Genomic DNA, 14,413 nt, shown 5'->3' with positions numbered 1-14,413 from the left:
CCACCATCGCTTGACAACTGACATTGATGTGTTTACATACCCGTAACCTAGCGGTTCGGCAAAAAAGACCGTTAGAATAAGTACTAGGCTTACAAAGAATAAGTCCTGGGGCCGATTTGTTCGACGAAAGGCAGTGCTCCAGCATGGCCGCAGTCAAATGACTGAAATAAGAAGAAGAGTAAAAACATATGTGTTTGATTGTGCGTAGTGTTCTCAATGTGGTCCAGAACAAATCTATTTGACGAATGTAAAATAGGGAATTACCGTCGTACGAAATACCGCTAAGCAATTTGCTTGGCGTGCTAACGATTTCTTTATTGCCCACAAGGGGCTAAACATAGAGGGGACAAACAAGGACAGACAAAGGGATTAAGTCGATTACATCGACCCCAGTGCATAACTGGTACTTAATTTATCGACCCCGAAAGGATGAAAGGCAAAGTTGACCTCCGCGGAATTGGAACTCAGAATGTAACGGCAGACAAAATACCGCTAAGAATTCCGCCCGGCGTGCTAACGATTCTGCTACCTCGCTGCCTTAATTCTTATTAATGTTGCTGTTGTTGTACACTAACCAAAACACTATCTTAGATTGTCTGCTATTTCAACTTAATTACACCAATTGGATTACAATCTGTTAAACAAATTTTAGGTCAAGATTAATTAGTTGATTAATTAATTGGTTTACAAATTATATTTCTATACCAACGTGTGTCTGTAAGTATGTACGTATGTATATATGTATGTAATTTCGTACGTACATGTCATGATCGTCGTGTTAGCGAAATTCCACGGGACAGAACACATATGTTTCTAAAACCCGATCTGAATAATGATCCGGTGTTAAGTAAAAGGTGTTTTTCTTATTTATAACGGGAGAAATAAACCGGTCACTGATTTAGGGATGAGGAGCCGGCATAAATGTGGAAGAAAACATTCAAAAACATATTCTAACGGTCCTCAAGGCATGTCTGATGTTGACAGCACCATACATACATTGTTGTTGCTGTTGGCACTCCATCGCTTACGACATCGAGGGTTCCAATTGATCCGATCAACGGAACAGCCTGCTCGTGAAATTAACGTGCAAGTGGCTGAGCACTCCACAGACACGTGTACCCTTAACGCAGTTCTCGGGGAGATTCAGCGTGACACAGAGTGTGACAAGGCTGGCCCTTTGAATTACTGGCACAACAGAAACAGGAAGTAAGAGTGAGAGAAAGTTGTGGTGAAAGAGTACAGCAGGGTTCACCACCATCCCCTGCCGGAGCCTCGTGGAGCTTTTTAGGTGTTTTCGCTCAATAAACACTCACAACACCCAGTCTGGGAAGCGAAACCGTGATCCTATGACCGCGAGTTCACTACCCTAACCACTGGGCCATTGTGCCTCCACACATACATACATATATCATAATGATGATTGCTTCATCTTGAGAGATGATAGCTGTCCCATCAACACATACACTCATCACACTATCACACAGTACAGTCACTCCGTTGATGAGCCCTCAGATGACTTTTAAGACCAGCTGTTGACTGACAGGGTTTGAAGCACAAGGGACAGATATTATTCAAGTTTCTTCTACATCTTTGCCCTTTGGAATTTGATTCTGAAGGAATGCTTTTGTGGACTTGCATTTGTTATGGTAGTAGAAACTTATGCATGTCATCTAAAATTTAGATCTTGTCCTTGAAAAATAAAACTCGTAAACCCAGGGTCTTGTAAAGCAGATTCTCGTAGAGTGAAGTATTACTGTACTTATGTTCACACTTATAAATGCATGTGTGTGTGTGTGTTTCTGAGTTTTATTACAGAGGTCTAAAAACCATTATTGTTCATGTGGTGCCACTTAAAGTCTAGTATATTTAGTTGGTATTGTTGTTCAGCCTTCAAACTATTTAAAATCTAAGACTTGTTTATTCACATTGTTTTGTGTTAATTATGCATTATCTTGTGGCTTCAAGATTTCAATGGTGTTTATTTTTTAATGACAATGTAGGATAGGCATGAGAGGCTGGATCTGGCTACTTTAAACATTCCCCCTTTTGCATTCAGATTACTCCATCAAATTGTAATGCTTATTTATTCACATAATTTTGAATAATTATGTATTTTGATATTGTGATTGTCTATTTTTAGAATGACACTGTAGGGTAGGTATGAGAGACCAGATATGGCTGGCATAACTTTTTACATTCAGATTACTCTGTCAAATGTAATGGATTATTTATTGCCATTGTTTTGTGTTAATCATGCACTATCTTCTAGCTTTGAGATTTCAATGATGTGATTGTTTATTTTTAGAGTGACATTGTAGGGTAGGTGAGAAAGGCCAGACCTGGCCAGTTTGCTCATAAAACAAGTAGAATATTTGGGCCTGATATGGCCAGTAGAACCCTTTCACATTCATATTACTCCATCAAATGCAATGCTTATTTATTCACATAGTTTTGAATTAATCATATCTTATCTTGTAGCTTCAAGATTTCAATAACATGGTTGCTTATTTTTAGAATGATATTGTAGGGTAGGTACAAGAGGCTGGATCTGGCTAGTTTAAACATTAACCCTTTAGTGTTCGGATTATTCTGTCAAATGCCATCGCTTATTTATTCACATTGTTCTCTATCAATCATGTTTTATCTCGTAGCTTTGAGATTTCAATGATGGGATTGTTTAGTTTTAGAATGACATTTTAGAGTAGGTGTGAAAAAGACCAGATCTGACTGCTTTGAACATAAAAGAGGTAGGACATATTGGCCAGATATGGCCAGATTAAATGTAAAGGAGTTAACACAAGGTTCATTTCTCATCAAAGGATTTTACAGCTTCGAAAATTACCAGTTTTCTTTTCTTTCTTTCTTTTTTTCAGTCTGAGTGCATCTAGTGCTTCCTATTATACGGAGCACCACATACAGGCTACCACTAGCATAGAGGTTAGTCTTTCTTGACAAGTAGCTTACCTCATTGCTGCTGTTTGATATGGTTGTTTAAACAGCTGTTCGGATGTGACGTCTCTTTTTACATCTAAGCACACTCAACTGTAATGTCAGGGGTAGGCTGGAACTTGTCTCCGTTAAACTGTATCAGATAGATCAAAAGTGCAGTAAATTGACATGGGAAAATTTCCCAGGAATTCTTTCTGCTTGATTAATATGTAAGAGTTGCCGTCAATGCTAATGAAATTTCTTTTCATAACGAATATTATATTAATTGTGTAAAGATTATTTTCAACTTACTGCATTAAGTTTGCTGCCTGCATTGAAACAAAAGAGTAATAAATGGTTTTGGATTTTTTTTAAGAGCAAAAGCAAAAGCCTAATGGGGCAGCTGTGGCTGTGAGCTTGTGTGATAAGAAGGCTTGCTTCCCAACCATTATGGTTCCAGGTTCAATCCCACTGCATGGCACCTTGGGCAAGTGTCTTCTACTATATAGCTCCAGGCTGACAAAAACCTAGTGCACTGATTTCATAGATGGAAACTGAAAGAAGCCCATCATATATATATATATATATATACAAGAATAAGGGCAGGGAATCGTCAATTAATAATAGAATTAATAATTAACAATTTTGCCAAGTAGAGACACTTTCAAATTTATCAGAATATCGGACTGAGGATTGGAATAGGGATTTTTCATTCTCTTAACCATGAAACGATCGTATCCGATTAACTAAAGACTTGTTTTGTTTATGCTTTCCCCTCCGGTTTTTTGTTCTATGTGTGCCATAAATATCGCCATCCATTTAGAGAAAAATTTGTAGCTTAGAATCAGTAGTTCTTTGACTGCTATTTCTAAATTTTCAGTATGTTGGAGAAGCAACTCAATGCTAATCCCTGTATATTATATATATATATATATATAAATATATCATCATCATCATCATTTAATGTCCACCTTCCCTGCTGGCATGGGTTGGACTATTTGACAGGAGCCGGCCAGGTAGAAGACTACCCCAGACTATTGTGCCTGTTTTGGCACAGTTTTTATGGCTGGATGCCCTTCCTAACAGCAACCATCCCATAGAATGGACAGTGTTTTTTATATGTCTTGACTATTGATAAGGTTGCAAGACACAACGAAAATTTTAGGAAAATAAAAAAGAAAAATAAGTGGAAATTTTACCAGTGAGTGTGTTAAATTTTAAGACACAATAAGAAAATGACTCTGCCCAGACACAACAGTATATATGTGTGTATACATACACATATACACACACACACACACACACACACTCACACACATACACACACATATATATATATGTATCTATGTATGTATGTATAGAATAATAGATAGATAGATAGATAGATAGATAGATACACTCATACATATATGCATATATACATAAATAAATACATATGCATGCGCACTCACAGGATCTTACAAACATACCAATACACATTCTCTCTCTCTCTCTCTCTCTCTCTCTCTCTCTCTCTCTCTCTCTCTCTCTCTCTCTCTCTCTCTCTCATACACACACGGATTAATAGGCTGGAAAGAAATGAAACATTGTTCAGTGTTTACTTAAAAATTTCCCACCTATAAAGTCAACATTTTCGTGTTAGTGTGACTGTATGTGGTATGTCTTGTCAACTAGGACCACACACCAACAGTACTCTTAATAACTGAAATTATATTTTTTACAAAATAATAATAATAATAATAATAATAATAATAATAATAATAATAATAATAGTGATGATGATGATGATGCTGATGATGATAATTCTTTCTACGATAGGAACCAGGACTGAATAATAGTGTTGATAATAATAATAATAATAATAATGATAACGATAATAATAATGATAATAATAATAATGATAATAATAATAATAATAATAAAAACAACAACAACACAAACCACCTCCAGCGCCTGAGAATGATCACATCTCACTCCACTGGAACTTCACCATTCAAACTGACAGAAAGATAGATGCAAATAGGCCAGCCATTATACTGAAAGACTTCAGACAAAAATCATGCCTCCTCATTGATATGACTGTCCCAATCGATATAAACGTATCTGTCAAGACCTACCAAAAACTGAGCAAATATAAAGATCTTGAAATAGAAATTAGCAAAATGTGGAACCTGAAGATTAAAACAATACCTGTTGTCATAGGTGCGCTAGGAATGACAGCAAAAGGGGCTGGTTGCTACCTAGCTCGGGTACCAGGAAACCCCAAAATAGCTGAAGTTCAAAAGATAGTGCTCATGGGAACTGCCCATATCCTACGTAAAACACTGTCTATGTGATCTCAAATTTTAAAACAAACATAATTTTCTTATGGTTTCTTAAACATTCTCTAGAACAACACACTATGTACAAATCCAAATATATGGTACCCTAGGCATAACACCTACATGAACTTCTAACTTGTTGTCTCTTGAGGTCTCTGGGTGAGACTTGGATCCAACTTGTACAAATGCAAAGTAAAAGTCAAACATAAAATAATAATAATAATAACAATAATAATCCTTTCTGTAATAGGTACAAGGCCTGAAATTTTGGGGGAGGGGACTAGTCAATTACATTGACCCCAGTGTTTCACTGGTACTTAGTTTATCGACCCTGAAAAGAGGAAAGGCAAAGTTGACCTCGGTGGAATTTGAACTCAGAACGTAGCAACGGGCGATATACCGCTAAGCATTTGCCCAGTGTGCTAACAACTCTGCCAGTTCGCCAATAATAATAATAATAATAATAATAATAATAATAATAATAATAATAATAATAGTAATGATGATGATGATGATTTCAAATTTTGGTACAAGGCCAGCATTTTCAGGGGAGTAGGTAAGGCGAGTGCACTGACCCCCACTGCTCAACTGGCACATATTTCACTGACCCCATAAGGATGAAAGGTAAAGTCGACCTAGGCAGAATTTGAACTCAGAACCTAAAGATGGACGAAGTGCCGCTAAACATTTCATTTGACATGTTGACGCTTCTGCCAATTTGTTGCGTTTGAGTCAAACCAATATCAAAAACTAAACTCAATTTCCTGAAATTAATTAATCATTATAGATTATAGAAAAATTAAAATAAGGAATAAGTGGAAATTTTACCAGTGAGTGTGTTAAATTATGTGAAGGCGCAATGGCCTAGTGGTTAGGGCAGTGGACTCGCGGTCGAAGGATCACGGTTATCGATTCCCAGACCGAGCGTTGTGTGTGTTTATTGAGCGAAAACACCTAAAGCTCCATGAGGCTCCGGCAGGGGATGGTGGAGACCCCTGTTGTACTCTTTCGTCCCCAACTTTCTCTGACTCTTTCTTCGTGTTTCTTGAGTAACGCTGCAATGGATTGGCATCCCGTCCAGCTGGGGTGATGTGGGGGAACACATAGGCCACAGAAACTGGGAAACCGGGCCCATGAGACTGGCTAGGCTTTAAAAGGGCGCAAAAAAAAAAAGTGTTAAATTATAAGGCCCAAAAAGAAAATGACTCCCCAGACACAACAGAATATGCTTCAACATACCAACTCACATAAAGAATCTGGCAAACCAATTCCAAAAACAAAATATTACAGATACGTTATTGCAATTAATTACAAACTATAGCTTCAACTTGATTAACAGAAAATTGATTGAATTGAAGAGTTTGAGCAGAAACACTGGAAAACTAGAAATGGTGTTCTGAAGCCACTACTTAAACCATTTTATTTCCGGATTACTCAATCAAATGTGATGCTTATTTGTTGACATTGTTTTTTAATTAATTGTAGCTTTGGGATTTTAATTATGTGATTGTTTATCGTTAGAATGAATGACAATTTAAGGTAAAAAAAATGAGTGACTAGGTCTGGCCAGTTTGAACAAAAAACAAGGTGGGATACTTGGACTGTGCTGTTGTGAGGGTTTTGTGTGTAAATATCATCATTCATCATCATCATCGTCGTTTAACGTCCGCTTTCCATGCTAGCATGGGTTGGACGATTCGACTGAGGACTGGTGAAACCAGATGGCTGCACCAGGCTCCAATCTGATTTGGCAGAGTTTCTACAGCTGGATGCCCTTCCTAATGCCAACCACTCCAAAAGTGTAGTGGGTGCTTTTATGTGCCACCGGCATGAAGGCCAGTCAGGCGGTACTGACAACAGCCACGCTCAAAATGGTGTATTTTATGTGCCACCCGCACAAGAGCCAGTGACTAACAAAATTAAATAAAGAAAAGGTAATCAACAATGTGTAATTCTCAATAGGGAGATATTTGAGGGCTACTTATGGAAAAATAAAACCCTATAAAAAGACCATGGGCACCCTGACTTTTAGAGCTCCCTCTGGCTCCCGTGCCAAGGGAACATAAAAACACCATCCAAACGGGATCGATGCCAGCTCCCTCTGGCCCCTGTGCCAGTGACACATAAAAAGCACCCACTACACTCTCAGAGTGGTTGGCATTAGGAAGGGCATCCAGCTGTAGAAACACTACCAGACCAGATTGGAACCTGGTGCATCCTCCTGGCTTCCCACACCCCAGTTCAACCAACCAACCCAAATGATGATGATGATGATGACGATGAATGTTGACAAACTTTTCTGGTAATTTCAAATTACCCCCTCATTTCTTAATGACTTACTACAGAAAGTACAGAACACATCCCACTATGACAATGGGGTTAAACTCATAAAAGAGGTTTGTGGAAAATCTTGAAATGTCAGACGTTTGGATTTCAGAACCTTATTGTTCCCAAAGCAAACATGAAGGACAAATATGAAAAATCTTTAAAAAGGAAAAAAAAAAAATAATAAAGGAGATTAAATTCTGGTTTTAATATAATCTGTTTGAAAGGATTGCTGTTCCCTGTTTACACAAATACATGTATATATGCATGTGTGTGTGTGTGTGTGTCTGGCTGTCTGTCTCTTCATGACCCCTAGTGTTCTTTTGTCTATAGCAATGTACTTCAATAATTCCGTGTTTATTTATGTGGCTGTTGGGGCTAAAAATATAATTGTGATTGTTGTTATTGCAGTTGAAATTGACAGTAATGATGATGATGGTGATGATGATAAAAATAACGTTAATAATAATAATAATAATAATAATAATAATAATAAAATCAATTAATAAAAACAATTTGGCAGTTGTAATTATATTTGTGGCTGGGTATAGCAGTTGATATTATTTTTTATAAATAATATCAAAATATGTAATTCATTACAATTTGATGCAATAAAAATATACATATTTAACTGTTTGTGTATATATATATATATATATATAAATGTATGTATATATATGTGTATATATATACATACATATATATGTGTGTGTGTGTGTATATATTATTCTTAAACAAGAATATTATTGACTTCAAAGTTTCAGCCAGTTAACCTGTTGTTGGACGATGGCTTAACTGATTGAAACTTCAAAGTTACTATCAACAATATTCTTGTTTAAGAATATATTTGTACATTGCAAAAGTATAGAGTAACCCAACAGATTAATGTAAAATTGTTTTTATTATAATTGAACATAAAAACAGACATTAATATATATATATATATATATATATATATATATATATAGCTTGGGGCTATATATATCCTAGGGGTTGGCCAGATTGGAGCAATCTTGAGTATAACCAGCCGAAATTGCAAAGATAGTCGGGAACTCAACTGAGGAAAGAAAACTCCAAATGACCCGTCCATGTTTTTTCCCATTTTTTGTACTCCTTTTTATATACATATGGCGGCGTACGTACATTTTGGTCTCCTATATATATGTGTATATATATATATATATATATATATATATATATATATATATATGCATATACATATGCATATACATATTTATACATTTACACACATATACACATATGCATGTTTGTGTGTGTGTGTGTATTGATTAACCCTTTCGTTACTGTATTTATTTTGATTTATTTTGAGATGTTTCTTTCAATTAATTCTTATTCACATACTTGTGTATAGAAGGACCCTCCCCTCTCTATAATATTTATTTCTTTATTGCCCACAGGGGGCTAAACATAGAGGGGACAAGCAAGGACAGTGAAAGGGATTAAGTTGATTAAGGGATTAAGTTGAAAAACAAAATAGGAATTTTGAAAGAAGTTCTATAAAACTACTTTTTAAACATCGAATGCCTATGGGGTCCACCATAATAAAACAGTACTCAATGGGGACCCATAGATAAAAAATGGTTGAGAACCCCCGGTGTATATGAATGCCTGCATGTATGTATTTACCTCCCTACCTACCTATGATGGCATGGCTTCATGAGTTGTGGTTTACAGAGGTGGGTATCCACGTCTGCCAGAAGCTTGCTTGTGCCTGATGAGTCTAATTTGGAACAAGCAGGTACGATGGCAGAGACCGCATGGGAAGGTAGGTTCAGCAAGGACGATTGGAGCATCCTTGTTTTCTCTCCTTTTCCTTGTCTTCAAGGACAGTCCTGCCGGTATCTTCAAAGGTGGCCATTACCTGCAAGTCAGTGAAACACCAGGCCTTTTGGTCAGCATCAAGATAAGTCCTCTGGTAGAAATCTATGTAGCTGGAACCAGGGGATCTCTTTAGGGAGTCCTTTTGCCCCTTTTCTATCGTGGTGGCAAGAGGAGAATTCACCTAACAATGTGATTTTGTGAAGTCAAGGTTCCTTCATCCTGGTGACCTGTCCTGCCAACTACCTGTCTTCTTATTTCCTTAGCATTTGCTTACCTATGTATTTACCTACCTGTCTACCTATCTATTAAAATAAAACAAAAAGGCAAAAGAGAGTCACTTACTGTTATAGTTTCTTCAATGAGAATATTGACCAAGGTTACCGTGGTCTTTTCCGTGGGCTTTTCCTTCCACGGCTAAACCTAAACTGTCCTCCCCTCTTTTTACACGAGAACATTACTGTGTGATACACGATCCCTATTGATCGGCCTTTCCTTTTCTTTTTTTTTCGATCCCTTTTGATCGAACTGCCCCTTTTTCCCTTCCTACGATCCCTTTTGATCGACACCACCAATTTTTTTTTTTTTTTTTTTTTTTTTCCTTCCTTCCCCCTCCCAAAAAGAAAAGCTCTACATTGTATTTGTCCCATCTTCGTTGAGCCCTGTGTGGCTAATAAAAGAAATGTATTTACCTGCTTGTCTACCTATATATTTACTTGCCTGTCTACCTATATATTTACCTGCCTGTCTACCTATATATTTACCTGCCTGTCTACCTATATATTTACCTACCTCTCTACCTATATATTTACCTGCCTGTCTACCTATATATTTACCTGCCTGTCTACCTATCTATTTACCTACCTGTCTACCTATATATTTACCTGCCTGTCTACCTATATATTTACCTGCCTGTCTACCTATATGTTTACCTACCTCTCTACCTATATATTTACCTGCCTGTCTACCTATATATTTACCTGCCTGTCTACCTATATGTTTACCTACCTCTCTACCTATATATTTACCTGCCTGTCTACCTATATATTTACCTGCCTGTCCACCTATATAGTTACCTACCTGTTTACCTATATATTTACCTGCCTGTCTACCTATATATTTACCTACCTGTCTACCTATATATTTACCTACCTGTCCACCTATATATTTACCTACCTGTCTACCTATATATTTACCTACCTGTCTACCTATCTATTTACCTACCTCTCTACCTATATATTTACCTGCCTGTCTACCTATATATTTACCTGCCTGTCCACCTATATAGTTACCTACCTGTTTACCTATATATTTACCTGCCTGTCTACTTATATATTTACCTACCTGTCTACCTATATATTTACCTACCTGTCCACCTATATATTTACCTACCTGTTTACCTATATATTTACCTGCCTGTCTACCTATATATTTACCTACCTGTCTACCTATATATTTACCTACCTGTCTACCTATCTATTTACCTACCTGTCTACCTATATATTTACCTACCTGTCTACCTATATATTTACCTGCCTGTCTACCTATATATTTACCTGCCTGTCTACCTATATATTTACCTACCTCTCTACCTATATATTTACCTGCCTGTCTACCTATATATTTACCTGCCTGTCCACCTATATAGTTACCTACCTGTTTACCTATATATTTACCTGCCTGTCTACCTATATATTTACCTACCTGTCTACCTATATATTTACCTACCTGTCCACCTATATATTTACCTACCTGTCTACCTATATATTTACCTGCCTGTCTACCTATATATTTACCTACCTGTCTACCTATATATTTACCTGCCTGTCTACCTATATATTTACCTACCTGTTTACCTATATATTTACCTACCTGTCTACCTATATATTTACCTACCTGTCTACCTATATATTTACCTACCTGTCTACCTATCTATTTACCTGCCTGTCTACCTATATATTTACCTACCTGTCTACCTATATATTTACCTACCTGTCTACCTATCTATTTACCTGCCTGTCTACCTATATATTTACCTACCTGTCTACCTATATATTTACCTACCTGTCTACCTATCTATTTACCTGCCTGTCTACCTACCTAATCAGACACTGACCTATGTGTAGATGAGTATTTTATTTTTATGACTTGTGTATAAATGTATTTGTGCATGTGTTCATGTGTGTGTGTTTGTGTGTGTGTGTGTGCATGTGTGTGTGTGTGCCTGTACATGTGTGTGTGTTTGTGTATGTGTGTGTGTATGTGTGTGTGTATGTGTGCATGCAAGTGTTTGTGTGTGTGCATGCAAGTGGTTGTGTGTGTGCATGTGTGTGTATGTGTGTGTCTTTGCAAATTTATATACAGTTATTACAGCCTAAACTTCTAGATTGCTTTCCATATTTCAACTATTTCATTAATGGCTTGTAATCATAATCTGTTAATTATCTTTAATGGTTTTGTGAAGTTTAACTTCTCAAGATTGCTACTGAGGCAGCTGGTTATATAATAAAATGCTCCAATAATTCCAGGTATAAATCAAAGGTTTACAGGTGCTACAAGAATATCTGCAGATTCCTCATTAGTTTGCCAGAGATGTTTTCCGATCTCCTTATCTTTTCCATCTGATTTCCACTGCTGTACACACTTTCTTTAAATAAAAGAAAATAAATGCGCCCTTTTAAAGCCTAGCCAGGCTCATGGGCCCGCTTTCCCGGTTTCAATGGCGTGTGTGAGTTCCCCAGCTGGATGGGACGCCAGTCCATCGCAGCGTTACTCATTTTTGCCAGCTGAGTGGACTCGAGCAACGTGAAATGAAGTGTTTTGCTCAAGAACACAATGCATCGCCCGGTCCAGGAATCGAAACCACAATCTTACAATCATGATGCTGACACCCTAACCACTAAGCCACGAGCCTCCACACACACTTTCTTTAGTGGTTCATTAATGTTCAGTCTACCACAGTATCCATAGTCTGTACTCTGAAATTACCTGATTAGGGGTTAGGGTTTGGGACTTGTGTTAGCATTAGTATTAGGATTAAGGTTAAAGGTAGGGTTAGACTGCACACTAAAGGGACACCCTTTCCTTGTACTGTCTCAAATCATTACAACTGGTCTGTTATGTCTTCATTCTCCTGAGATTTTTACAGGAACATTCCACCCGTATTGTTTAATAGTATGAGCAAGTGTGAAGTGACAAGATGGTAGAACCTTTAGCATGCTGGGCAAAATGCTTAGCAGTATTTTGTCTGTCTTTACATTCTGGATTCAAGTTCTGCCAAGGCTGGCTTTGCCTTTCATCCCTTTGAGATTGGTGAAATTAGTACCAGCTGAGAACTGGGGTTCAATTGAATCAACTTTATCCCTTCCCCAAAATTGCTGGATTTATACCAAAATTTAAAATCAGTATTATTAAAAAAAAAAAAAACAGCAAGCTGGTAGAGTTGTTAACACGCTGACCAAAATGCTCAGCGCCATTTCATCTGAGTTCAAATTTCGCCAAGTTCAACCTTACTTTTCATCCTTTCAAGTCAATGAAACAAGTACCAGTTGAGCACTGGGGCTTGTCTTCCAAAATTGCTGGCCAAAATTTGAAACCAATTTTATGGGTGAGTCGAGCAAATCGACCCCAGGACTTATTCTTTGTAAGCCTAGTACTTATTCTATCGGTCTCTTTTGCCGAACTGCTAAGTTACGGGGACGTAAACACACCAGCATCGGTTGTCAAGCGATGTTGAGGGGGACAAACACAGACACACAAACACATACACACATACATATACATACATATATATATATATATATATATATATATATATATACATACATATATATATATATATATATATATATATATATATATATATATATATATGACGGGCTTCTTTCAGTTTCCGTCTACCAAATCCACTCACAAGGCTTTGGTCGGACTGAAGCTGTAGTAGAAGACACTTGCCCAAGGTGCCAAAGAGTGGGACTGAACCCAGAACCATGTGGTTGGTAAGCAAGCTACTTACTACACACACACTCCTGCGCCTATATATATATATGACAGTAAGGTGTGATTTGAAGAATATTTAGCTGCTCTTTCTACCAAATTTGGCTGCTACATAGAGGTCTTCTTCATCAGTTCATACATGTATCCATACATAAGACAGGAGGGTGTGATTTTAAGAAAGATTTAGCTCTTATTTCTAACAGGTCTAGTTATCATATAGGACTCTCAGGTATTGACTAATACACACACACACACACACACACACACACAGAAGACCATAAGATGTGATTTGAAGAATATTTGACTGCTCTTTCTAGCAAACCTGACTACTACATATGGGTCTCCCTCATTGGTTCATACACATATTCATACATTATTATGACAGTAGTGTGATTTGAGGGGCATTTGACTGCTATTTCTAATAGATCCAGCTACCATATGGGGTCTTTGCTTGTTGACTCATACATACTCATACATACATAAGACAGCAAGGTGGGATTTCGAAGTGTATTTGGCTGCTCTTTCTAGCAAACCTGGCAACTACATAGAGGTCTTCCTCATTGGTTCATACATACATCCATGCATGAGAAAGCTGGATGTGATTGGATGAAGAGCTGACTGCTGTTTCTAGCATGTTGAGTGACCACGTAGAGGATTCCTCGTTGACTCGTGTAGTTTGGAAGTTGTTCTTGTTGTCGGAGCAACAATGTCTCGTTAGATGCGAGCGGAGGATAACGATCAATCAATGACTGATGATCGATGTTTGATCAGGTAGGTGGTTGTTGATGTTGTTGTTGTTGTCGATGTAGCTGTACACACACACACACACACACACACACACACACACACACACACACACACACACACACACACACACACACACACACACACACACACACACACACACACACACACACACACACACACACACACACACACACACACACACACACACACACACACACACACACACACACACACACACACACACACACACACACACA

Source organism: Octopus bimaculoides, chromosome 28, assembly GCF_046866305.1.
Source record: "Octopus bimaculoides isolate indiv1 chromosome 28, ASM4686630v1, whole genome shotgun sequence".
In the NCBI taxonomy this organism is placed as follows: domain Eukaryota; kingdom Metazoa; phylum Mollusca; class Cephalopoda; order Octopoda; family Octopodidae; genus Octopus; species Octopus bimaculoides.
The sequence above is the reverse complement of the archived record's forward strand: the minus strand, read 5'-3'. Positions refer to the sequence as shown.